The 27,189-nt window shown below is 44.3% G+C and overlaps 1 protein-coding gene across 46 annotated transcripts in view; it reads right to left on the bottom strand.

Annotated features, from left to right (window-relative positions):
* Positions 1-27,189, bottom strand: part of TCF7L2 (transcription factor 7 like 2) — a 325,847-nt gene that overhangs the window by 121,723 nt on the left and 176,935 nt on the right. The window lies entirely within an intron of this gene.

The raw sequence follows: 27,189 nt of genomic DNA, 5'->3' as shown, positions 1-27,189 counted from the left end.
TGACTTTCTGTGTCCCCCAATAGAATAGAAAGAAAATAAGATTTTTGCACTCATTGGTAAATACTTTTCTTAAAGTTCATTATTATTATTATTACTATTATTATTATTATTATTATTATTATTATTATTATTATTATACAGGATTTATATTGCACCAACACATGCTTACGTAACATTTTACAATATAAAAAGGAGACAATACAGTTACAATACAATAAAATACAAGAGGGTTAAGAGGGCCCTGCTCAAAAGAGCTTACAATCTAATAGGGTGGGGCAAGTGATACAAAAGTTTGTAACTGTGGGGAATGAGGTGATGGAAGTGACATACACTGAGGGACACAGTTTTTTGCTAGTGTCCAACCCTCCTGCAGGTGGCAGTACAACCTGACTGTATGCAGGGAGATTTACTGAAACTGGTGCACACAGAATCTGGCACAGCCCTGTATAGTAACCAATCAGCATTTAGGGGAAGAAAGGCGACACTCACTGATTGGTTACTACACACAGCTGCATCAGACTACTTGTGTCCCTCAATGGACAAGAAAGAAAATAGGATTTTTGCACTCACCATTAAAGTGTTACTAAACCCAGGACCTTGCATTCACTATATTTGGTCTCCCCAGGAGCCTGCATTCACTATATCTGGTCTCCCCAGGAACCTGCATTCACTATATCTGGTCTCCCCAGGAGCCTGCATTCACTATATTTGGTCTCCCCAGGACCCTGCATTCACTATATTTGGTCTCCCCAGGAGCCTGCATTCACTATATCTGGTCTCCCCAGGATCCTGCATTCACTATATCTGGTCTCTTCAGGATCCTGCATTCACTAATCTGGTCTACCCAGGATACTGCATTCACTATATCTGGTCTCCCCAGGATACTGCATTCACTATATCTGGTCTCCCCAGGATCCTGCATTCACTATATCTGGTCTCCCCAGGAGCCTGCAGTCACTATATCTGGTCTCCCCAGGAGCCTGCAGTCACTATATCTGGTCTCCCCAGGAGCCTGCATTCACTATATCTGGTCTCCCTAGGAGCCTGCATTCACTATATCTGGTCTCCCCAGGATCCTGCATTCACTATATCTGGTCTCCCCAGGATCCTGCATTCACTATATCTGGTCTCCCCAGGATACTGCATTCACTATATCTGGTCTCCCCAGGATCCTGCATTCACTATATCTGATCTCCCCAGGATCCTGCAGTCACTATATCTGGTCTCCCCAGGAGCCTGCATTCACTATATCTGGTCTCCCACAGTACACAGAACATGGAAATGAAATTATTTTAGTAAATGTAAACTGCTAAATACCTTTTCTCATTAGCAGTATATAGCAATCTTGTGACTTCTATCAGTGTCTGGTTAAAGTTTGTAGGAGGAGTTTTCATTCTCTCCTGGCTGTCCTATGAGAATGTAGGACCCCTGACCCTCTGTCTGGACAGTGCTGATTGGCCCTGTGCTGATCACATGCACTCTCCCAAGAAAAAAAAAAGATCTCTAGCAATACACACCAAACTGAGCATGTGCAGAGTGCCCCTAAGGCTCTGTAAATATCAGGAAATATATTGGGGGCAGTGGAATAAGGGGAGGATCAGAGAAGAAAGTATCAAACAGCCTTTGTACACAATGCAGAGGATAAACCCCTTAAGTTCCACAGTGAGTATAACAAGCATGCTTTACTGCATATCAAAATTGATTTTACTGTTGTGGACTTAGGGCTTTAAATCTTTTTCTTGGAGTTCATTGAGGGACACAGTCTTTTTTTTTCTCCACTGTCCTATACTCCTGAAGGCGGCAGTATAACCCAACAGTATCTGACTACCTGTGTCCCTCAATAGACAAAAAAAAGAAAAAAAGGATTTTTCCACTGACCAGTAAATCCTTTTCTTGAAGTTCATTGAGGGACACAGATTTTTTTTCATTGAGGGACACAGATTTTTTTTTTTGCCAGTATCCAGTCCTCCTGTAGGTGGCAGCATAACCCGGCAGTATATGACTGCCTGTGTCCCTCAATGGATGAGAAAGTAAATGTAATGATTTTATTATAAATGTATAAATGGAAACAAGCTGTCTTTATTAGTCACAATTCAGCGTCAGCATTTACAGCCGGTTCACACTGATCCGACTTGTCAGGTGACTTGGTCAGCTTCCAATGCTGTGCAATGGAACCGTTCTAATCAGAGCGACTCAAGTCGCTCCGACTTAGAAAAAGGTTCCTGCACTATTTTTTGGCAAAGTCGGAGCGACCTGCATTGACTTCTATTATGAGAAGTCGTTGCAAGCCGCGCTGAAGTCGCACTGCACGGGCGACTTCATTAGTCGCCCGAAGTCGGGGCGACTTGGAGTCGGATCAGTGTGAACCGGCTCTAAAAGATAATAATAATCCCCTCATATCAGCAGAATATTGATCTCATATATATCGGCCCTTCACCCTGTTTATGTAGCGAAGGGTTAAACGAGCGCCTGAAAGTGGCACCGGCGAAATGTTATATTAAGCAAATCTGGCCGTGCCGGATACGATCCCCTCGCAGCCTGAAACAATTGGATAATCCGCTAGGTAAACAATGTAACCCTTATTTGTGACACACCTGATTTCTGTCAATATGTACACAGGGCTGGCAGCTCGTTCGCTCTATGACAGTCTCCGTCCATGCCAGGGAGAGAATACAATCGTCCCAACAAAAGGGCACCGAGAGCGCTTTCACGGGCGCTGAATGGAGCCAGCCGCCAGCGCAGACTATCTAACGGCTCTTATCTGCTGGAATAAGTTCAAGGCCCCACCAACCATTGTATGGGGAAGCCGGCAGACAAACGAGTCGCTATTGAAGTGCCGTCCGCCATATTCGCAAAGAAGGCATTATTACACGCGCACAATGGGGCGCACAAAGGCATTAAACTTCTGCAACATCATGGCGGCTCTGGAGAGAAGGGTGGGGGGAGTTCTACGGCAGGACTGGGTGTCAGAGGTCAGGCTGGTTGCTTGAGTGCTGGTTCACATATATGCGATGCGGGAGCCCTGCGGAATCCACTGCGGGTTCCCGCATCGCATTCAACTCGCAGGCAGTTCACACTGCCATATGCAAATCGCTGGGGGTGTCAATACAAAGAGAACGACACCTCCAGACCAGTTTGCATATCGCAGTGCGAACTGTCAGTTTGGACATGAATCAGATCGCATAGGTGTGAACACCCATGCGATCCGATTCTGCTGCGGACCCAAAAAAAGGGTCCTGTGTCAGTTGTGGCTGAATGTGATGCGAATTCAGCCATACAATCTGTATGGCTGAATTCACATCGCACAGACATCGCATGTGGTTTTCAGAGCAGTGCAGTGCAAATCATATGCGATGTCGGTCATCGCACATATGTGAACCGGGGCTTAAAGCGGAGTTTCGGCCTCAGAATCGTTTTTTTGATAAAAATACTGCCCAAATAGTGATCCATCGCCCTTAATACATCCACTAATCCCGTATTACATAGTTTTATAAGTTAGTGTAAATCGTAAATTCTTACTTTTAAAATCGTTTGCTGAGTGCGGCCATCTTTGTTGTGGTTATCTGAAGCCGCAGTATGTAAATGTATTCCCTTCTTCCTGGTTCTAGCTCATTGTGCAAGCTGTAAGAGGAGTGGCCGGTGTTGTAAAATTTTGTCGGACCCGTGAAAAAATCGGACCTCGTCACTTCCGGTGACAGAGCATCACAAAACAGCTGATGGGAGTCGTCCTTGCGCATGCGCAGAAGACATTTTTCGAGGTTTGGAAAAATTATAACAGAGAGCGGACAGCTGATTGAGAGAAGGCGGGGCTGAGGTGCGACGGAGGACGGAGGACACCGCCGCGTCATCGAGACATTAGGGAGGGAGGCACATGTGCAGAGCTGGCGGAGGAGGCGGGACGGAGGTGCAGCCGTGTAATATATGCAGGGCTTAAGCTTTAGTAATCTTTAGTAATTATCATATTATTTATCCTTAGGATTTCATTACATTTAGTATTTCTATAATACAAAATAAGAAATACTAAATGTAATGAAATCCTAAGGATAAATAATACGATAATTACTAAAGATAATAAAACAAGGAGTCGCTAAAGTCCTGCATTTATTACACGGCCGCACCTCCGTCCCGCCTCCTCTCCTGCCTCCTCTATTCAGCTCTGCAGATGACGCGGCGGTGTCTTCCGTCCCACCTCAGCCCCGCCCGCTATGTGTTATAAGTTTACCAAACCAAGATAATGTCTTGTGCGCATGTGCACTTGAGACTCCCATAACCGGAAGTGACGAGGTCCGATTTTTTCACGGGTCCGAGAAAATTTTAGAACACCGGCCGCCTACGTCACTGCCCATTGCCTCCTGGGAGTGATGAGTAAGAGCTCCCAGGAAACATTGCAGGACAGGAAGTGACGGCGCGGGCCGCGGCCGCAGAGGGAGGAAGTGGAAGGAAGGTAAGTATATTTTCTTCTGAAACAAGGTAAGTGAAAAAAAAAAATCGTGACTATCCAGTTGTTGTTCAGGTCACACTGATTGTGTCGATTTTGAGGCCGGAACTCCGCTTTAAAGTGGTTGTAAACCTCTGATATGGAATATACAAGTCTCCTTCCAGAGCACTGAGTGTCATGTCTGTCTGCTGCCTTGTACCTCTGCTATCAGCATGAGTCTCTGGTGACATGTTTTCTTGACACAGGGGAGGGAGCTCCAGCACACAGCCTGTGATTGACAACCTCAGCTCTGTTCCTGTGTGCTGCGTGATGGGGGGGTCCCTCCAATCAGCTCTCATTGAGCCCCGCAGTGTGTAGCCTCAGCTTCCCGCTAGAGGCAAACCGAATGGAAATTTTGGTTGCCGAAACCAAAATGGAAAGTTCAGGATGCACTTGGCCGAAATCGAAAATGACAGTTTAAAAAAAAAAAATATATATATATATATATATATATATATATATATATTTTTTTTTTTTTTTGTTAAAAGCCGAAGAGAACAGCTCCAGGCGGCCATATTGCATTGCAATTTCAGAAAATTACAACAGCTGCAGATTGAAAAGGAAAGGTCATTTTTAATAACATTCAATTACAATATGATTTGTGTTGCTATATTGTACGCTATATTGTTTTTCTTTACTTGCTATTTTTTTCCCCATGAAAGTGGAGTTACCCTTTAAATAAGGGGTAACTTAGTTTGGTTAACCCAAACCCTTGCACCCCATAATAATTCCATTGACTTTCTTCAACAATGAACTCTTAAGGAGTGAAATCTGACTCCTCCAATACACATGTTGAGAAAAGGAGTAGCGTCCCTTTAAATGACACATGTGAAGCGCAGTGCAGCGTTCCCCTGGGAGGGCGAGTCACATGGTGCGTTCTCTCCGGAATTCCAACTACTCCCCATCCCAGCCAAGAGGATTCCGCTGCATTAGAGAGTTTACATCGGGATAAATGCTGCCAGGCCGCTGCCAGCCTGCTCAGTGCACCAATCAGAGGTTAATTCTCGCCGCCTCCAACTCGGACGCTTACGATACTTTTGGTTTGGCCGCCCAGTACCGGGTTCCAGGATTCAGCTGCAACTGGAGAAACCGCGGCTAAAGCCTCACCAATGGAGGGATCAGCGAGGGACGGCGCGTTCTCCGAGAGTGGGGACTTGGCGCGCTCCCTGTAACCTTCACCTGGAACACGTTGTATGTGGCTTCTACGTATTTATACTAAATTGCAGGATCAGATTTTTATGGCTGCACCAGCAATGACCGATCATGGGAAAAACAACCTTCCCAGACCGACTACACAAGACTCCCCCTCCCTTCTCCAATCACCCAAATTTAAACCCGACCTCCACCCTTCCCTTCAGTCTTGCACAGTTGAACCGGCTCCTCTCCTGGACTGAAAAAGCTTACTCTGATTTCCCTGCACACTGTGAGCTTCTCACAATGTGCATTAGAAGCTGCAGCAAGTCACATAGATCCCGCCTCATCATCTAGGCTTTCCAAACCCAGCCTGACTGTCCCTGGCCACCCATTTCATTGATTGGATTTCATTTCTTTTAAATCATGGAGGCTCAGCATCACATGTGGGCGTTACTTAGAGTGGTCTGCATGCAAATAAAGCCTGCCTAGGAACGCCCACCTCTCTATCCAATAAGGCAGAAGTCCCCAACCCTGCTGCATGGCCTGCTGGGAACCGGGCCAAGCGGCGGGCAGAGCCAGCTGGCACAACCTGCACTGCCACCCACCTCCCTGCACCACTACTACCTTCCCATTCTATGGTCACAAAGGAGAAGGGGAGGGAGGAGAGTCGGCTCAGGGACAGGATCCCTCAGGGACAGGTGAGAGCTGGGTAAGGGACAGAATCTAATAGCACAGGTGAGAGGCAGGCCAGGGACAGGATCTAATAGCACAGATGAGAGCCGGGTCCGGGACAGGATCTAATAGCACAGGTGAGAGGCAAACAGGGACAGGATCTAATACCACAGGTGAGAGCCGGGTCAGGGACAGGATCTAATAGCACAGGTGAGAGCTGGGTCAGGGACAGGATCTAATAGCACAGATGAGAGCCGGGTCCGGGACAGGATCTAATAGCACAGGTGAGAGGCAAGCAGGGACAGGATCTAATAGCACAGGTGAGAGCCGGGTCAGGGACAGGATCTAATAGCACAGGTGAGAGCCGGGTCAGGGACAGGATCTAATAGCACAGGTGAGAGCCAGGTCAGGGCAAGTATCTAATAGCACAGGTGAGAGGCAGGCCAGGGACAGGATCTAATAGCACAGGTGAGAGGCAGGCCAGGGACAGGATCTAATAGCACAGGTGAGAGCCAGGTCAGGGAAAGGATCTAATAGCACAGGTGAGAGGCAGGCCAGGGACAAGATCTAATAGCACAGGTGAGAGCGGGTCAGGGACAGGATCTAATAGCACAGGTGAGAGCGGGTCAGGGACAGGATCTAATAGCACAGGTGAGAGCCGGGTCAGGGACAGGATCTAATAGCACAGGTGAGAGCCGGGACAGGGACAAGAACTAATAGCACAGGTGAGAGCCAGGTCAGGGACAGGATCTAATAGAACAGGTGAGAGCGGGTCAGGGACAGGATCTAATAGCACAGGTGAGAGCCGGGTCAGGGACAGGATCTAATAGCACAGGTGAGAGCCGGGTCAGGGACAGGATCTAATAGCACAGGTGAGAGCGGGTCAGGGACAAGATCTAATAGCACAGGTGAGAGCCGGGCCAGGGACAAGATTTAATAGCACAGGTGAGAGCCCGGTCAGGGACAAGATCTAATAGCACAGGTGAGAGCCGGGTCAGGGAAAAGATCTAATAGCACAGGTGAGAGCCGGGCCAGGGACAGGATCTAATAGCACAGATGAGAGCGGGTCAGGGACAAGATCTAATAGCACAGATGAGAGCTGGGTCAGGGACAAGACCTAATAGCACAGGTGAGAGCTGGGTCAGGGACAGGATCTAATAGCACAGTTGAGAGCCCGGTCAGGGACAAGATCTAATAGCACAGGTGAGAGCCCGGTCAGGGACAAGATCTAATAGCACAGGTGAGAGCTGGGTCAGGGACAGGATCTACTAGCACAGGTGAGAGCTAGTCAGGGACAGGATCTAATAGCACAGGTGAGAGCCGGGCCAGGGACAGGATCTAATAGCACAGGTGAGAGCTGGTCAGGGACAGGATCTAATAGCACAGGTGAGAGCCGGGTCAGGGACAGGATCTAATAGCACAGGTGAGAGCTGGTCAGGGACAGGATCTAATAGCACAGGTGAGAGCCGGGCCAGGGACAGGATCTAATAGCACAGGTGAGAGCCGGGTCAGGGACAGGATCTAATAGCACAGGTGAGAGCTGGTCAGGGACAGGATCTAATAGCACAGGTGAGAGCCGGGCCAGGGACAGGATCTAATAGCACAGGTGAGAGCCCGGTCAGGGACAGGAAATAATAGTACGGGTGAGAGACCGGTCAGGGACAGGATCTAATAGCACAGGTGAGAGCCGGGCCAGGGACAGGATCTAATAGCACAGGTGAGAGCCCGGTCAGGGACAAGATCTAATAGCACAGGTGAGAGCTGGGTCAGGGACAGGATCTAATAGCACAGGTGAGAGTGGGTCACGGACAGGATCTAATAGCACAGGTGAGAGCCCGGCCAGGGACAGGATCTAATAGCACAGATGAGACCCAGGCTTAAGGCAGGGGTCCCTATCCCCCCGGCAGAGGCCGGTCTGTGGCCTGCAGGAGCCGGGCCACGCTGCAGGCAGAGAAAGCCGGCACTACCTGCACTGCCACCCTCCGACCACCAGAGGGCGCCTGCTCTCCGCACCACTACTCCCTTACTTCTCTGCGGTCACAAAGGCAGAGAAGGAGGACATCCACCCGTTGATCTCTATAAAAAAAAATTTTGTTTGTTTTTTTTAAATTTGGGATTAGCAGGGGAAGAGTTAGAACCCTATCAGGTTTTATATATTTTCTATGTCCCCACTTCCTGTAGCAGGGACACATGGCATGTAAAGTTGTCACAGAGTTGTCACTGGGATGGGAAACAAGCTAGAATCTTCTTAATATGGCTTCATAATGCAAAAAAAAAGTTATAACACTTTTCAACTCAAAAATTATGCAAACCCCCTTTATAATTTTGCTCCATCTGGAGTTTTGTTCTAAAGCAGAACTCTAGCCAAACACAACAAAATAAAAATGAATAGCACATTAAAAGATAAAAAAAAAAAAAAAAACAGCTTTTGCCGCAATATTTATCTTCACTCCAGGTTTCCCCCGCAGTACCTCTTTTCAACCTCTAGATGTCTTCAGACTGATGGCCAGCATTATTCAACCCAGGTCATACAGCCTGTAACTGGACAGAAGAAGGAGAAGCAGCCCAGTGATGAGCTCATCTTTCAGTCTCACTGCTCTCTCCTCCTATCAGCATGCTTCTTAACAGCACGTGAACTGATTGGCACCTTGTGCTGCTTCTTCTGATCCCAGTCTGAGCTCTGCTGTGCAGAGACTGCAGTAGACTGATGCCAGGTCACATTCAGGTGCCAGGAAATACATTTAATGATATATTTTTGAATATAGAGCTGCGTTGATTTTCGTCTTTCCGTCTGCACAGTTCAGCTTTAAATCCAACATGAGAGGACGCCGGCCCCGGCAGCAGGTGAACCTTTTATGGATAAAATACGATTTTGGCCGAGTGACCGTCACATGTGCTCCGTCAGCAGCTTACACGTTTAAAAGGTTTCTAAGATTAGTCAGTGATCAGCGTGCGGGGTCAGCCGCCTTATTCGCCGCTCTCTATTTTGGTAGCCACAGAACAGCCTCCTTTCCAGGGCTGTGACACCAAAGGCCGTGACCCCATCCATGGACAGCAGGCACGGGGACAACCTCCAGGATGGGAGCAGGCTGCGTCCCAAGATAAACCTTCCTTCACAGCATGAGAAAGAAAACCTCAAAAACTGCCAGCTGGGAACTGGTGGAATGACTCCGCACCGAGGAGAATCACCCAATCACGGCCACAGATGATGAAGTCACCGGACTTTCTACATTTTTAACAATTCCACTAATAGGAACGCTTTGCTTGTATAGGGTGAACCTCCCTAAACGCCATCGCAGTTCACTTGTTTGGAACATTGTTATAAATGTGTCTTTTTTTTTTTTTTCTTTTTTTTGTAGCATTTTTTTTTCAACAGGAGTCAAATATACAGTATCTCACAAAAGTCAGTACACCCCTTACATTTTTGTAAATATTTTATTCTATCTTTTCATGTGACAACACTGAAGAAATTACACTTTGCTACAATGTAAAGTAGTGAGTGTACAGCTTGTATAACAGTGTAAATTTGCTGTCCCCTTAAAATAACTCAACACACAGCCATTAATGTCTAATCTGCTGGCAACAAAAGTGAGTACACCCCCTAAGTCAAAATGTCCAAATTGGGCTCAAAGTGTCAATATTTTGTGTGGCCACCATTATTTTCCAGCACTGCCTTAACCCTCTTGGGCATGGAGTTCACCAGAGCTTCACAGGTTGCCACTGCGGTCCTCTTCCACTCCTCCATGGCGACATCACGGAGCTGGTGGATGTTAGAAACCTTGCGCTCCTCCACCTTCTGTTTGAGGATGCCCCACAGATGCTCAATAGGGGTTTAGGTCTGGAGATTTGCTTGGCCAGTCCATCACCTTTACCCTCAGCTTCTTTAGCAAGGTCTTGGAGGTGTGTTTGGGGTCGTTATCATGTTGGAATATTGCCCTGCAGCCCAGTCTATGAAGGGAGGGGATCATGCTCTGCTTCAGTATGTCACAGTACATGTTGGCATTCATGGTTCCGTCAATGAACTGTAGCTCCCCAGTGCCGGCAGCACTCATGCAGCCCCAGACCATGACACTCCCACCCCCATGCTTGACTGTAGGCAAGACACACTTGTCTTTGTATTCCTCACCTGGTTGACACCATCTGAACCAAATAAGTTTATCTTGGTCTCATCAGACCACAGGATATGGTTCCAGTAATCCATGTCCTTAGTCTGCTTGTCTTCAGCAAACTGTTTGCGGGCTTTCTTGTTCATCATCTTTAGAAGAGGCTTCCTTCTGGGATGACAGCCATGCAGACCAATTTGATGCAGTGTGCGGCATATGGTCTGAGCACTGACAGGCTGACCCCCCCACCCCTTCAACCTCTGCAGAAATGCTGGCAGCACTCATATGTCTATTTCCCAAAGACAACCTCTGGATATGACGCTGAGCATGTGCACTCAACTCCTTTGCTCGACCACTGCAAATCCTGTTCTGAGTGGAACCTGTCCTGTTAACCCGCTGTATGGTCTTGGCCACCGTGCTGCAGCTCAGTTTCAGGGTCTTGGCAATCTTCTTATAGCCTAAGCCATCTGTTATGTAGAGCAACAATTCTTTTTTTCAGCTCCTCAGAGAGTTCTTTGCCATGAGATGCCATGTTGAACTTCCAGTGACCAGTATGAGAGAGTGAGAGTGATAACACCAAATTTAACACAGCTGATCCCCATTCACCCCTGAGACCTTGTAACATTAATGGGTCACATGACACCTGGGAGGGAAAATGGCAAATTGGGCCCCAATTGGACATTTTCACTTAGGGGTGTACTCACTTTTGTTGCCAGTGGTTTAGACATTATTGGCTGTGTGTTGAGTTATTTTGAGTGGACAGAACATTTACACTGTTATACAAGCTGTACACTCACTACTTTACATTGTAGCAAAGTGTCATTTCTTCAGTGTTGTCACAGGAAAAGATATAATAAAATATTTACAAAAAAGTGAGGGGTGTACTCAATTCTGTGAAATACTGTATAAAAACCGATTGCCATCTCCCCTGTAGCAGTTTTAATGCTGGGCGGCAGTTGTGCGCTGGATCACGTATATATATATATATATATATATATATATATATATATATATATGTGATCCGATACTTCCGGGTAGGGGGCACAACCAATTTAACAGCTTACCATTGGCTAAAACAAAAGTGCTTAATCCTAAAAGAAAAAAAAAAAAAGCTCTGAATTCTTATGAGATGCTTAAAGAGTGCGTTTACACTGTATGCAGTTGAACACATTTTTAAACGCAGTACGAACACAAAAAAGAATGTACAGTATTTCAACGAACCCAGTTTGCACTATTGTGGTGCTTTCACAGCACTGAAACACAGGTGAACACACTACAAATGCATGTAAATAACAAAAAAAACTAGCATTGCACCGATACCGGTTTTGGTGCCGATACTAAGCAGGAGCACTCATGCAAATGCTCTGATACTAAAACCGATACCTTCAAGAGTCCGATGTGATTGCGTTTAGCGGTTCAGATGCAAACTGTTAAAGTGTATGACACTGGAAATCACACCTGAACCGGACTGAAAATCCTACCTGACTTTTTTGCGAGCCGGCCGCAGTATAACTTCAAAAAGAGTCCAGTATGATTTCACCCTGGTTCAGGTGCGATTTCCAATGTCATACACTTTAACAATTTGCACCTGAACTGCACCTGAACCGCTAAATAAAGTCGCACCTGGCAGTGCTTAAACTCACGCTACAAACCGGCCCAACATATATGTGAACCAGGCACTTCAGTAATTGGTATCGGCACATGGTCTTCAAAAACTGGTAATGGTGCCTCCCTACCAAAGAAGCACGGAAAAAGTACCAAAATTGCATGTGGAACTGCACAATGAATTCAGGGCAGGGATTGTGGTGTAAAGGAGCCCTTAGGCTAGGTTCACATTATTGCGCAATTATGCGTGCGTTCCTGACCCACAATCAAACCCACTGCTCTTTAATTTTTAATAGAAAAATATGTAGAGAAATAAGATAGAAAAATAAAATAAATTAATAAATAATAATAATAATAATAAATAAATAAAAAAAAAATAATAATAATAATATAATAATAATAATAATAATAAATAAAAATAAGATAGAAAATTAATAAAATAAATAAATAAATAATAATAAATAAATACCCACAATCAAACGCATTGCTCTTTAATTGTTAATAGAAAAATATGTAGAGAAATAAGATAGAAAAATAAAATAAATAAATAAATAATAATAAATAAATAATAATAATAATATATAGAAATAAGATAGAAAAATAATAAATAAATAAAAATGAAAATAAATAAATAAATAATAATACTATAATAATAATAATAATAATAATAATACTTAAAAATAAGATAGAAAAATAATAAAATAAATAAATAAATAATAATAAATAAATACCCACAATCAAACGCACTGCTCTTTAATTGTTAATAGAAAAATATGTAGAGCAATAAGATAGAAAAATAAAATAAATAAATAATAATAAATAAATTAAAATAAATACATAAATAAATAATAATATATAAATAAATAAATAATAGACAAATAAGGGGGGAGCGCCAGACCAAAAAGGAAGTCTAGATTAATTTATTGATATTGTGATCAAAGACATTCAACGTATTTTGGGGGTCAAAGTAACTCTTCCTTCATCAGGGTATATAAATGAATGGGTAAACCTGCGAGTTACTATGCATATAACTGTAAAAAGATAATAGCCAGCCAAGCAGCTGGTACTATTCCCAATCCCATCAGTGTGCTAAGTGTAAAAATGAATTAATTATTTGTGCCGTGCAATTTAGCGCGGCACAATTAATTAATTTTCTCCCTTCATCTGGGCTTCAGTTGAAAATGATAACACTGAGTGGACTCAAATAAGTCTTTCCTGTTTGAATCTGTGCAGGGAAGCTGATTGGTGGATTAGGATTCCTGGCCAGCAGTATCTGCATCAGCAATCAAAATGACTTTTTTAATGGCACTCCCACACATCGGTCAACGCTGCAGCACCATGTGACTCAGGGAAAGCTCCATTTGAAAAAGAAAGTCTTCTTTCCTCGCGTTTCTGAGTGTAGGACAGCCTAATGAGATAAATTGGGCTGTCTAAACGCAGCTCGCAATAATGTAAATCAGGGTTTACATAAGTGTGAATCCAGGTGGGAGAGCATGAAAAATGCAATAAAAAGTATCATAAAATGTATTACAAAAATGCTTAAAAAAATGTGAACCTAGCCTAATCTTGGGTCAAATCTGCAATTCTTTGCCATATATACACGCCCCTTAGTGGACACTCACTTTGATGAACAAACAACTTTCTTCCTCCCCATCAAGTGCTGCACAACAACCTCACTATGTAAAAAAAACACGCAAAAAAAAAGACAAGAGAACTTGTAGTATGTAAATCTGCGTGACTTTCTGGCCGGTGTAAAGTGAGATATTTCAACCTGTCAAGCCGACTCCTGGGCTACTGTAGATTTACGCCGCAAAATAAAAACCGAGCGAGAGGGGTGTAGAAGGGAGACAGATGGAAGCTGAAAGCTCACATTAACCGCAAACCTTTGCTTGCCGTGATCGGATCGGTAGCAGAGAGGGAGTGAAATATGTCAGATGGCCAGAAATAGTCATTATCCATAAGCTTTTTCACTTCACGAGTCCGGGGCTTCGTCTACGCACGCCGGTGAGATTGCGATATTGGGTTACAAGCCCACCGGGGTTCAAAAACATAACTTTTTTTTTTTTTTTTTCGGTGTGTGTCAGCACCACTTCCAGTTAAACTTCTAATTTATAGCCACTGGTCAGGATTTAGGGAAAAGCTTCATTCTATCCTCTGCCAAAAATAGCTAATGGTAGCAACATAAGCGCCACCTGATTTATCCACTTTGCAACTTCCCCAGAAAAGACAGAAGCCGCTCAAACCGATCAGAGAGGGGCCAGGGGAGGGAAGAGATGATGTGGGAGACCCTCTTGCATCGTTCGGTGAGCAGGTTGGAGGCGGGGAGGTGACCCAGGAGCTTGAAAAGCAACAGCCGCTAAAACTGAGGTCACCCACAAGCTATATGTACATAACCCCCCCCCCCCCCCCACCATTCTAAGGTACCAATGCAGCCATCTCCATGCAACATATCTATATCTCCATATGTCATATCTTTATATAATTTCTCTATACAGTGTGATTAAGGGGGAGGGAGACAGAGAGCCTGAGCATTGTGTGTATAAGGCAGCAGTGTAATCCAGGGGGAGGGGGGCAGAGAGCCAGAGCATTGTGTGTATAAGGCAGCAGTGTGATCCAGGGGGAGGGGGCAGAGAGCCAGAGCATTGTGTGTATAAGGCAGCAGTGTGATCCAGGGGGAGGGAGACAGAGAGCCTGAGCATTGTGTGTATAAGGCAGCAGTGTAATCCAGGGGGAGGGGGGCAGAGAGCCAGAGCATTGTGTGTATAAGGCAGCAGTGTGATCCAGGGGGAGGGGGCAGAGAGCCAGAGCATTGTGTGTATAAGGCAGCAGTGTGATCCAGGGGGAGGGGGCAGAGAGCCAGAGCATTGTGTGTATAAGGCAGCAGTGTGATCCAGGGGGAGGGGGTAGAGAGCTAGAGCATTGTATGTATAAGGCAGCAGTGTGATTAAGGGGGAGGGAGGCAGAGAGCCAGAGCATCGTGTGTAATAGAAAGCAATGTGATCCAGGGGGAGGGAGGCAGAGAGCCAAAGAATTGTGTTTATAAGGCAGCAGCGTGATCCAGGGGGAGGGAGGCAGAGAGCCGAAGCATTGTGTATATAAGGCAGCAGTGTGATCAATGGGAGGGAGGCAGAGAGCCAAAGTATTGTGTGCATCAGGCAACAGTGTGATCCAGGGGAGGGAGGCAGAGAGCCTGAGCATTGTGTGTATAAAGCAGCAGTGTAATCCAGGGGGAGGGAGGCAGAGAGCCTGAGCATTGTGTGTATAAGGCAGGAGTGTGATCCAGGGGGAGGAAGGCAGAGAGCCTGAGCATTGTGTGTATAAGGCAGGAGTGTGATCCAGGGGGAGGAGGGCAGAGAGCCTGAGCATTGTGTGTATAAGGCAGCAGTGTGATCCAGGGGGAGGGGCAGAGAGCCTGAGCATTGTGTGTATAAGGCAGCAGTGTGATCCAGGGGGAGGGGCAGAGAGCCAGAGCATTGTGTGTATAAGGCTGGAGTGTGATCCAGAGGGAAGGGGGGCAGAGAGCTGGAGCACTGTGTGTATAAGACAGCAGTGTGATCAAGGGGGAGGGGGGCAGAGAGCCGGAGCATTGTGTGTATAAGGCAGCAGTGTGATCCAGGGAGGGGTGCAGGGAGCAGGGGCATTGTGTATATATGGAATATAAAATTCATGTTAGTGGTCTGCGTGATTCAAAATTGTGAGTTTTAGTGGTCCATGAGGTCCGAAAGGTTGGCGACCACTGCACTAGAGCAAGAAGTACTGTATGTTAGTGGAAGGATCACCAGAGGAAAATAAAGGAGGAAAAGCCTGAAAAAAGAAAACAAATGTAGCCACCACATCTAAGGACTGGTGAGCTGCACTATATTACATTTCTGTTCTTAAGTTTAGATATGTCTTAACAGGAAAGCAAGCTACAAATTTAAGGGGAAGTACAGTAGTAGGAACTTCCCTCTTCATCCCTAGCTGATGTGCCTACTGAACATGCACCCTGCGCACAGTTCTACAGGGTCACGCCACGCGCACAATACTGATAAAAGGTGTGTAAACAGAAAATGATACAGAATCTCTCACCTGAAGAACAAAAACAGGTTATTTATAGAGCACAAACAGTGACCTGAAAATACAAGTGACACAAAGCCTGGGTGACTCACAGCAACTGTTTTATTCCGGTGCTGCAAACTGCCCCACCAATGGGCAATAAAAGCACAATAAAAGCTTACAAGACACCAGGACTATCACTCGTAGGGGCTGTAATTACAGAAAGCTCTGAAAGCTCCTAGAACTGTGACAGCAAGGTCCCTGACAACCCTAGCATTTACATACAGGCTAAAATGGACCATCCATAGGTGACATCTTCTCACTTCATAACAACTCTTAAATGGCAGAAAATTCTATGGGGATTAGGTTTGTGGTTTAAAAATATTTCAGCTAGTAATTTGCTTCATGTTTGTATGTACAAGGAATGTAGAGCACAGAGTTGAATGAATGTGGAGCTTGCAAAAGCTGCAATGATCTCTTAAGATGGAAGATTGACAAGGCATTTTAAGGGGGAAAAATTACGCTTTAGACTGAGGTATCTAACCATGGCTGTCCCAAAACATGTCTCCTAAGGCTGATAGAGGAACTCCAAATTCCTTCACACACCAAAGCATTACATTCCTATGCCAGTTGACTCTGGAGGACTAATAGGACTTTAAAGAGACATACACGTCCTCCGTTTTTTCATGCAAAGACAAGCTAATACAACTCAAGATACACCATAAAATTTATTACACTCCTGTAAGGATGTCAAGATTAAAGGTAAGGCATCCCCCACTTTACTTCCAAGCTCGTGGTCAGGAAGCCAATTTCTTCATGCAATTTGGTCCTGTCCCCATGTACAATCATTTTGGACACAAGTTAATTATTTCACTGGGCAAGATAATTGTTTAATCGAAAGCGCCTACCTAACCACCTTTGCCCCAAAGCATGCCTTTTGGGGCTGGTAGAGGAACCCTGATTTCCTTCACATGCTGAGAAATTACTGAAAATCATTCAATTTCTGTGCCAGTTGGCCCCTGGAAGACATACATGTTCTTTGGTATCTCATCCAAAGACCAACTAATACAACTCAAGCTATATATATATTATGCTCCTCTAAGGATGTAAAGATTAGGCATTCCCCTCTTAGCATCCAAGCTTGTGGTCAAGAAGAAATTTTGGTCCCCAAGTCTAATCGTTTTAGAACCTGCATCGGGCCTACCTAACCGATGCCCCGAAGCATGCCTTTTTCTGTGGAACCTTTCTGTGCCAGTTGACCCTGGAAGACTAGTAGGACTTTAAAGAGACATACATATCCTTTTGATAACGCTCTGTGTGCGGAGCGAAACGCGTCAAGCCGTTCGTCCGAGTACGTACTACGCCTGAATACATCCACCTTCCGAGATACGGGGACACGGGGAGTGAGTACAGTCGTTTGGGTTGGCAACCCGTGGGATGACTTTTAGGCGTTTGAACCTTTGCCATATTGTAAGTGTATCTTGTATTGTGTGCATCGAATAAAGTGGTTACATACTTCACGATGCCAGCATCTCTTTTCCTTTTTTTGAGCAATACCTGGATGATGTGATCTACAGTAAAGCTATTGAGTTGATGGTCCAATAAGGCTCGTCCTATCTAAGGATATTTTTGAAGGTGGTGTATTATTTGGCTTCTGGTGAGTAGGGGTCCAGGAGGGGAGCACCTACCCATGTAGAGAGAGCACCGGCACTTGTTTGGACTTATATTTTGCACAAAGACTGTCACTATTTAAGCACGTCTTTAATTGAAGGATTTTATTCATATTCATTTTTTCACGTGTATAAAATTTGTATGTATGTATATTTTTATATTGATTGGTATTTAAGATATAGGATTGTGTATTTTAAGTTGAGCACTAGCACTTTACACAGACTATTTATACACAATAATTATTGAGATTTATTTATTAGTTTGTTTTGTTAGCAGCGCAGGTATACTTTTGCACTATACATATCCTTTGTTATCTTATCCAAAGACAAACTAGTACAACTCAAGTTATACCATCAAATATAATACATTTCCTTGAGGATGTATAGACTAGGCATTTCCCACTTGGCTTGCAAGCAGAAGAGATGCTTCAAGAGGAATTTTTTTTCATGGAGTTTGGTCCTCATGTACAATCATCCTGGAACCTGCATTGGGCCTACCTAACCGATGCCCCGAAGTGAGTGTGCCTCTTGGGGCTGGCAGAGGAACTCTGAATTCCTTCTCGTGCTGAGAAATTACTGAGAATCATTACATTTCTTACCAGTTGATGGTGGAGGTCTTGGGAGATTTTAAGGAGGCATACATGTCCTATATTATCTCATCCAAAGATAAACTAATACAACTATAATTATACCATCAAATATATTATGCTGCCCCGGGGACGTATATATTAAAGATTAGACATTCCTCACTTGGCTTCCAGGATGGTCAGGATGCCAATTTTGTTTTTACATAATCTGGTCCTGTCCCCATGTACAATCATTTTGGATTCAAGTAACTTGTTTCACTGAAACTACATTGGGCCTATCTAACCTTTGATGCCCTAAAGCAGGCCTCTTAGAGCTGGAAGAGGAAATCCAACTTCCTGCACACAATAAGAAATGTTTGGGAGTATTATATTTCTATGGCACAAAAAACTATTTTACCTACCAGGAAAGGGGGAGTGGAAAAATCATATCAACTCTGACCCTATATCAAATACATAGTCTAACAGGGGCTCTCTGCAGAGGTTCTAAAAAATATGGGGTCCATGGTCTCAGTCCCTAGTTACACATAATCTGCAGAAGGTTAGGACCAGCATCATTATTATTCTTCAGTTCTAATGTTACAAGTATTTCTAGCTGTACCCAACCCCAACCACAATTGTTATGCACATATGGCGCTTTTCCACTGCATGAAACCGAACGTTCGGCTCGCTTTTGTGCTTTTCCACTGCTGGTACCGCATGGTATGGTGTAGGAACGGTTCGGTACGGTACGGTGGCACTTTTCCACTGCATGGAACCGAACGGTACGGCTCTCAAAAACAGTACCACCTCGATTGTGGTTCCAAGAGGTACCATACCCGGTACCATCACTACTAGCCACTGATTGGTCAGAGAATCCCACCCATCCCGTTGTTATCCCATCCACCTAACTTTAGTACTAATTTAGTGGAAAAGCAAACCATACTATACCGTACCGAACCGTTCCAACACCGTACCATGCGGTACCAGCAGTGGAAAAGCAAACCGGGCCAAGCAGGGCCGAGTAGAGCCGAGCCGGTACTTGCAGTGCAAAAGTGCCAATAGTTTTGTATTTTTCGAAAAAGGACTGCAGTTTCTTTTATAGTTTAGTGTAAGGTACACTGTTGCTTTTATTGGATTGTCCCAATGTATTTACAGTATAAAGTTATTTATATACATGCAATTTTAATAAAAAAAAATTCCCTTAAAAAATATTGTCTTGCATGATGCCAAAGACTCAGAATAAGGTGCAGCCAAAGATGCTGCATATTGCCTTTACAGGCACACAGAGCAAAGAGGGAAAACTGATTCAGAATCCCTCCACAGCATATCCAATAATTACAATCAACCGCTGACCCCGTGGCCCATACCCCCTAACAACCAGAAGCCTCTTCCCGCGCAGACCAGCCATCTCTCGCTATTCTTTCTCTTTGCTGCAGGCCGCTCAGTAATTAGAGTGCCTTATTGCAATTATTTCTTATGTCAGAAGCCTAAAACGATAGAAATGCCAGGGGTAGATCAGAGAAGCCTTCAAAAAGCCCAGCTCCTCTGGGGGAGCAGATTCCAGTGTTTGCAGAGCGCTTGTCTTAGGCATAATTTTAATGATGGTGTCAGTCTCCTCGGTCCAGGGCCCCCGAAGCTGGTCATTAAAAGGCAGGAAATGCCCTCCCCGACAGTCATTACCACTTAATTATGGATTTTGTTTGTAGCCAAGGCTGTTGCCTTTATGGGAAAATTTCTGAGCAAGAAGCTGCTTGTGTTACTTCAGGTTCAGCATCCGATCACCTGCTGTGGGACTATGCGGCCAGCAGGCCATTTGCATTAGAATAGGGTCACTCCTTGCTCTGTCTGCCTCTCATGTATTAACCACTTGGCAGTCAGAGAAGACTCCGGAGGAATGCAGCTGTACAGCTCCTCAACACAAGAGGGTTACATTTAACTCTTCAGTCCTGGCAAGTTCACCCAACTCTAAAACCAGATTGGCTTTTCTTGGTATGAAGATTGAGATCTAAGTCTCCGAATGACCACAGAGTAAAGTTTAACCCCTTATTTTTGTTAGGTTCACCCAACTCTATAAGTACGTTTTTTTTTTTTTTTTGTCTGCAGAGATTCAGACACATGACAAGACACATGACCCAGCTCAATAACTAGAGTTAATTTTTGTGTAGAGATTGAGATTTGTGTCTCTGCATGGCAAAAGGATCACCTTTAATCTCTTGTGCTTGGTAGGTCCACCCAAATCAATAACCAGGACAGTGTTTTTGGAGATTTAGACCTGAGTCTCTGTAACAAGCCAGTCAAGTTAACCCATTACCAGTAGGGATGCACCGTTCCAACTTTTTTGGAGCCGATACCGATACCGATATCTGGCGTTGTGAAATCGCCGATACTGATACGGAACCGAACCGGAGCTACACACAAAGCAAGCGGCTGCAGTACAGAGCAAAGCCGCTGCTTCATGTGTGTGGCTCCTCCATTCACAGGCGGAGTGCATCTGATATCACTCCGCCTGTGAGCCGGACCTATACAGGAAGTAGCGGCTCCCATCCCATACTACTACACCAAGTAAGGGATGGCTGAGCCGCAAAAACCGGATCGGCCCGTGGGACAGCTAAACTTTACCGATCTCCGATCCGGCTATCTTGTCCGAATTGGGGCTGATTTCCGATCCGAATATCGGATCGGTGCATCCCTAATTACCAGATCAGTTTTTTTGAGTGTCAAGACCCAAACCTTTGTAACAAGAAGGTCAAATGTAACCTCTCTTCCATGGTAGGTTCACCCAACTCATTGACCAGAGCTGTTTTTTTGGTGTGGGGGTTTAGATCTCTTCATAACAAGAGGATCAAGTTTATCTTCTAGTTCCTAACAGGTTCACCCAACTTCTTGTCCAAACTAGGTTTTGAGTGCTGAAATTTAGGCTCCGTTCACATGTCAGCGTATGGACAGCGGTTCCGCCCGCGATCCGGAGATTATTGCAAATCGCGGGACGCCTGTGCGTTACCCGTTGATTTGCAATAGCCCCCCAAACGCTGAGCGATGTTGCCGCGATTTCCGGCTGCCGAATCACGGTAACATCGCGCAAAAAAAAACGCGGGACGCAATACGCTCCAAAGAAGCTCTTGTACTTTTTTGGGCGTAATGCGTCCCGCAATTTTTTTCTGCCCGCGATCCATACGCTGACATGTGAACGGAGCCTTAGACTCAAGTTTGGCCTTGAAGATTGAGTATTTGCAACCTGGCAGGACGTAACCAAGCATTAAACTCTCTCCTGGAGTGCCTTTTTGTTTAACGGTTTTTATGTCTGTGAACCTATTCTAAAACTACTTCTGAACTTCGTGTTTTATTTTGGGCGTTGTGTAATACATTTTAAGCCAGTAAATTCTTTTGCGGCTTATGAACCTTTATCTGTTCTTGAAGATTAATCTGAAGTTTTATCTTTTTTTTTTCAATCTCATCAAAACTCAGTTTTTGTTTTCAGGGCAGATACTTTTCTTCTTTTTGTTACATGGGAACATAATGGCCCAAATAATATTAAATATTTCATCATCAATACCACAACCTATTTATGTTTAAAAAATGAAGCAAACTTCTCTTTTTTAGAGATTAAAAAGACATGATGGGAGGGTAACAGAGATAAGAGATAAGTTTATTTACAAAGAACTACTAACCACACTCTGACCAATTGTCACAGGACTTACATAACCACAAAATTAATTAAATAGCTTTTGAACAATCCCTGAAAACTCCAGCTGTCTAATGACCCCAGGATCATGGGGACACTTGGAAGCTTATGGCCATACACTAGTAGATTTGCAAAAATCTTGTCAGTGCATTTTATAATGCCACAGAGACTTGGCAACCATTGTTCAAAATTACTTTAAGATTGTGTTTGCTTCTAACAAATTTGACACTTTATAAAACTCTGGTCCAACCACATCTGGAGTACTCTGTCCGGTTCTGGTCTCCAATCCTCAGAAAAGATGTGCTGGAACTGGAAAGAGTCCAAAGAAGGGCAACTAAGCTAATGAGGGGATTGGAGGACCTAAATTATGAGGAGTGTTTACAAGCACTGGATTAATTCTCCCTAGAGAAGAGACGCCTAAGAGGGGACATGATAGCGATTTACAAATACCTCAACGGTGATCTCAGCATAGAAAAAAAACTAAAAAAGGAATGTAAGAGGACACGAGGCCATACAATGCGATTAGAGGAGAAGCGATTAAACCTTAGGCTACGTAAGGGGTATTTTACAATAAGGGCTATAAGATTGTGGAACTCTCTTCCACAAATGGTGGTAAGTGCGGGGAGTATGGCCACTTTTAAAAGACTCTTGGACATACATCTCCAAGAACAAAACATTCAGGGTTATGGGAAATGAATACATCCACACACAACACACAGGTTGAACTGGATGGACTGTTGTCTTTTTTCAACCTCAGCTATTATGTAACTATGTATGAATTTCCTGAACGAAAGTGACATAACTTGTTAGCATTTATTTATGAAAAAGTTTCCATTTTTTTTCGAATTTTCTCATCACTATGGCTGAACATGAACATGGATCTGACCCCACTAACCATAAGAAAATTGAACAACCATTCCAAAAAAACTAAAAGTTTAAAACACAACAAATCAAGTGTATGGCCATCAAGAAGTCTGTCTGCAGAGGTCAAAAACCTGATTACTTTTCCTCCTGTCATACTTTGTTGCTACTTTTATTTTTTCAAGCTTCTAAAAAGTTTGAAGTGGAGAATGAAATAGTGAAAATTTGACAGATTTAAGGGAAGATGATTCAAAAAGGAGGCAGCAAATTTGAGGAGAAAATCTCTCTGGGTTTGAAATTATAGCTAACATCTTCGTCTTTGAATAATAACCTCCAATATGGTCTATTTTCACACAATGAAAAGGTAACAGCCCAGTGCTCCTTTACTGATAGACAAAAGCTGGAAATATTTCCTCCCATGGTAACAGGCCTCAGAAGGTGGCCTAAACTGGAGGCATCATCTGATTTTGTGGGTAAATTCGCCCAAGAATTTGCATGTGTATGCTATGGAGGTGACAAGGAGAGCAGGCAGTCTTGGTTCCGAACTAGGGGTATGAACATAATAGTTGGACATTTTCAAACCCACCTCAGCCCACCCCCCCTTCCCATCCAAAGTGGTCAACCAATGGCTGCCTGTTGCACCATAAACATAACATTTTAGTCCAAGATCAGGCTATAATTGTCCAGGGCACAAGTGTCAAACACAAGGCCTGCGGGCCGAATGCGGCCCTCCAGGCCATTTTATGTGGCCCTCGCACCTCTCCTACAGCTGCGGCCCTTGTCTCTGCCCCCACCTTGTCTCAGTAGTCGGCAGCAGAGGACAGAACTCCTTTGCCAGATCCTGTGCTTCTCTGTGCTGCTGTAAAGAGGCTCGTCTTTGCCCACCCCCTTCTCAGCAGTCTGCACCAGAGAGGAAGGCAGAACTCCTCCTACAGATCCTGCACCTCTCTGTGCAGCCACAACAGCACCTTGTCTTTGCCTCCCCCGGTCCCAGCATTCAGCAGACTCTGTAAGCGGACTCCAACCCTCCTCTGGTCCCCCTCCAGACCCTGCACTTTCTTCTTCCCAGATCCACTCGCATCTTCTTCCTGGCAGTAGCACCAGGTAAGGGGCTGAATTGTGATGTAAGGAAGGGTGGGTGACTCTTGACTTATGATGGTGGGGGGCTCTTGACATTTCATGTAAGGGTGTAAGGGGGTGTGGGGTGCTCTGGACATCTAACCTTACAGATCTAACAGGCCCTTTGAGGGCAACCATAATGCTGATGCGGCCCACGATGAAATTTAGTTTGACACCCCTGGTCTAGGGCCAGTTAGAGACAAGCCCTTTTTTGGGGGGTTAAAGGCTTGTGATAATCAGACTTATCCAAAGATTTTGGATTGGCTTAAATGTATGCATGTGGATCTATTGCATGTCCATATTCAAAGAATCCAAAAATTAATTGAATAAAGGCTAAACAATGGCATCAGAAAGCAAAAACCTTAAGCAAGGGTTTCTATCCCGAGAACTTAGGATACCTTGACATACAATTATGCCAAGCAATAGGAAGCAGAATGGTTATCGCGGCTCTTTTCAATTAAATGAGCATTAAACTTCAGGGCTACTTATCAGCCCCTCCGTGACACACCTGTCCAGTTATTAATGATTAGCCACAGCAAACACTTACAGATCCCAGATTATTACATTCCAATCAAAGAGAAAGGAATGACCAGAGGAGGACGCTAATTAGGTGCGTCCGCCGGCATAAAAGCGGCTTCAGAAAGGGGTTACGGATGGTGACAGCGATACTTTGATACCTGGGTGGAATTCTGGTTCTTTTGAAACTCTTCAATAGACTTTAAGGAGAAATAGGAAAAAAAAGAAAATATGTCGGTACAATATGTTAACTTTCAGTAATGCCACCGTGGCATAAAGCTGGGGTGGTCGGGGTTTCCTAGAACAAACTGATTTGATCTGCTCAGCGCGTTTCTGTGTAAATGGCGTATTTTGCTTCAGAATTAAAATGAAAATTTGAATGCAGAGCAAGATTTGAAGGGCAAAATGTAGAGGTTTTTGGTCAGTTTAAGTCTACACTTTTTTTTTAATTTTACAGATCTACAAATGTTTTATATCCATTATTCGTTAAATATAATTTTATTTGACGAAGACCGCCTGTGTATTTGGCTGCCTTTAAAGGTTAACCTAGATCATTCAGTCTCTCCTCGGAGGACGGAGGAAGAAGGAGGAGGAGGGGATTGTCACTCCTCTGAGTCAATCGGATCAATGCATGTAACTCGATTCTTGCTTTTCAGCTTTATTCACAACATGGGCTATTCACAATATTGTACTACACTGGCCCCTAGTAGCCTGCAGCTTGCCAACTGCTCTGTGCAAGTGCTATAAAATATTCACATATATCTCTCAAAAAAACTGAAAGATGTTTTTTTTTTATCCTAAAAGTAAATATATATATAAAAAAAAAAAGAACACGAACGCGGTGACGTCATTGTTGTTCTGAACATCAAAAAAGCAAAATCACTATTGGTATTAGACTAACACATAGGAGAGCGTGAATAGCCAGGGGTTAGCAATCTAAGAAGCCAATCTGTTCAACAGAGGATTCAACAAACACAGGCTATGCAACAACAGAATAGCGTCAGAAAATGTAGGCTCCAGTTGTGACTATAAGAGTCGGTTCACACTAGCGCGACTTGTCAGGCAACTTGTCAGCCTGACAAGTCGCGCTCCCTCTCGGTCCATTGACCGCTACAGGACCCATTCTAATAGGACACAAGTCGCTCCGACTTAGAAAAAGGGTCCTGTACTACTTCGGGGCGACCTCGGAGCGACTTGCATAGACTTCCATTATGTGAAGTCCATGCAAGTCGCTCCAAAGTCGTGGTGCATGGTAATGCACAAGTCGCCCCCGAAGTAGTAAGGAGTCGTGTCGCCTCAGTGTGAACCGCCTCTTAAAGCACCCATCTCCTGAGACTCGTCTGGCCAGGTTTAATAACAAAAAAATACCCGATCGCTGGTTTTAGAAAACACTGCCACAACATACTGTACCTATATTGGCACCATAATAGATGCCCTGTACAATGGAGTGATGAACATTAGTCCTCAGTGCAAAAAGTGCTGCAGCCTGGACCCAAGGCGCTTTGAGGTTCTGTTGCGGAGAACTAAACGCTGCATAGCTGAACTTTTAAACCTTAAAAATCATTTCCCATTTTTAAACTAATGAACAAGAACAGCTTAAGAATATTTATAGATGAAAAGAGGTTAGCATTCAAAATGGGCAAAATTCCTCTGTTCATTCAATATGGAAACTGGTAATAACTTTCCAAAAATACCAACACCCCAGTCCTCAGATGAAAGGGAGGAAAAAAAACTGCTCGCCCTAAAAGCCAAGGTTTATTGAAGCAATTCAGCACACAGACAAGTCCGCCCGATGCAACCAAATCCAACGTGTTTCACTACTAACTGGAGCTTAGTGAAATGCGTTAAATTGGTTGAAACTTGCCTGTTTATTCATCTGCTTAACAAAACATAACCTTGACTTTTATAGTGATTCCCCCCCCCCCCCCCATTTTTTGCTCTGAGGCCTGAGATGTTGGGTGTTGAGCAGTTCACGACCATAGGGGAGATTAATCCTGATGTCCAGTGGCTGGAGAAGGGGTCTGCAAACTTTCTAAGCAAGGGGTCGGTTTACTATCCTTCAGACTTTGGGGGGCCAGTGAGAATAGAAAATGCCCCAGCATCAGTGCCCCATCATTGGTTTTAATGGGAGGAATAGTGTCCCTGTTGATGGTGTCAGCAGGGGGAATAGTTCCCTATCATTGGTGTCAATTGGTGGAACAGTGCCCAAGAGCCACGTAAAGGCCACATCCAGCCACTGGGTGGCAGTTTGGAGACCACTGCTGAGGAGCATTACTCTCTTTTCCCAAAAAATACCAACTAACGTATGATTGTAAGGGAAGTTTGACCAGTTTGGTGTAGAAACTCAAGTGGCCTGCACTAAGCTCTGACCTCAACCCTAATGAAAGCCTTTGGGATAAAATGTTACATGGATTGTGATCCAGGTCTTCTAATTCAACATCAGTACCTGGCCTTACAAATGGGCATACATTCCCACAGACCCACTCCTGTGGAAAAATTTACAGAAATGTAGAGGCTGTTATAATTCCAAAGAGGGAAAACTCAATAATAATGGCTGTGGTTTAGGAAATGGGTTGTCTAAAAGGGTTTGATGGTTAGGTGTCCACAAATGTCTGGCAATATTGCATATACTAACTTTATATAATAAATATCATTAAAATGCTCCACTGTATAATACGTAAAGTTTCAGTTCCATACCACTACTTTACAACAGGTAGCACACACACACACACACACCTTAATCCAGTGT

The sequence above is a fragment of the Pelophylax lessonae genome (genome assembly GCF_965119305.1).
Source record: "Pelophylax lessonae genome assembly, chromosome: 9".
Classification (NCBI taxonomy): Eukaryota; Metazoa; Chordata; class Amphibia; order Anura; family Ranidae; genus Pelophylax; species Pelophylax lessonae.
Note: the sequence above shows the minus strand (reverse complement) of the source record. Positions and strands in the feature narration are given on the sequence as shown.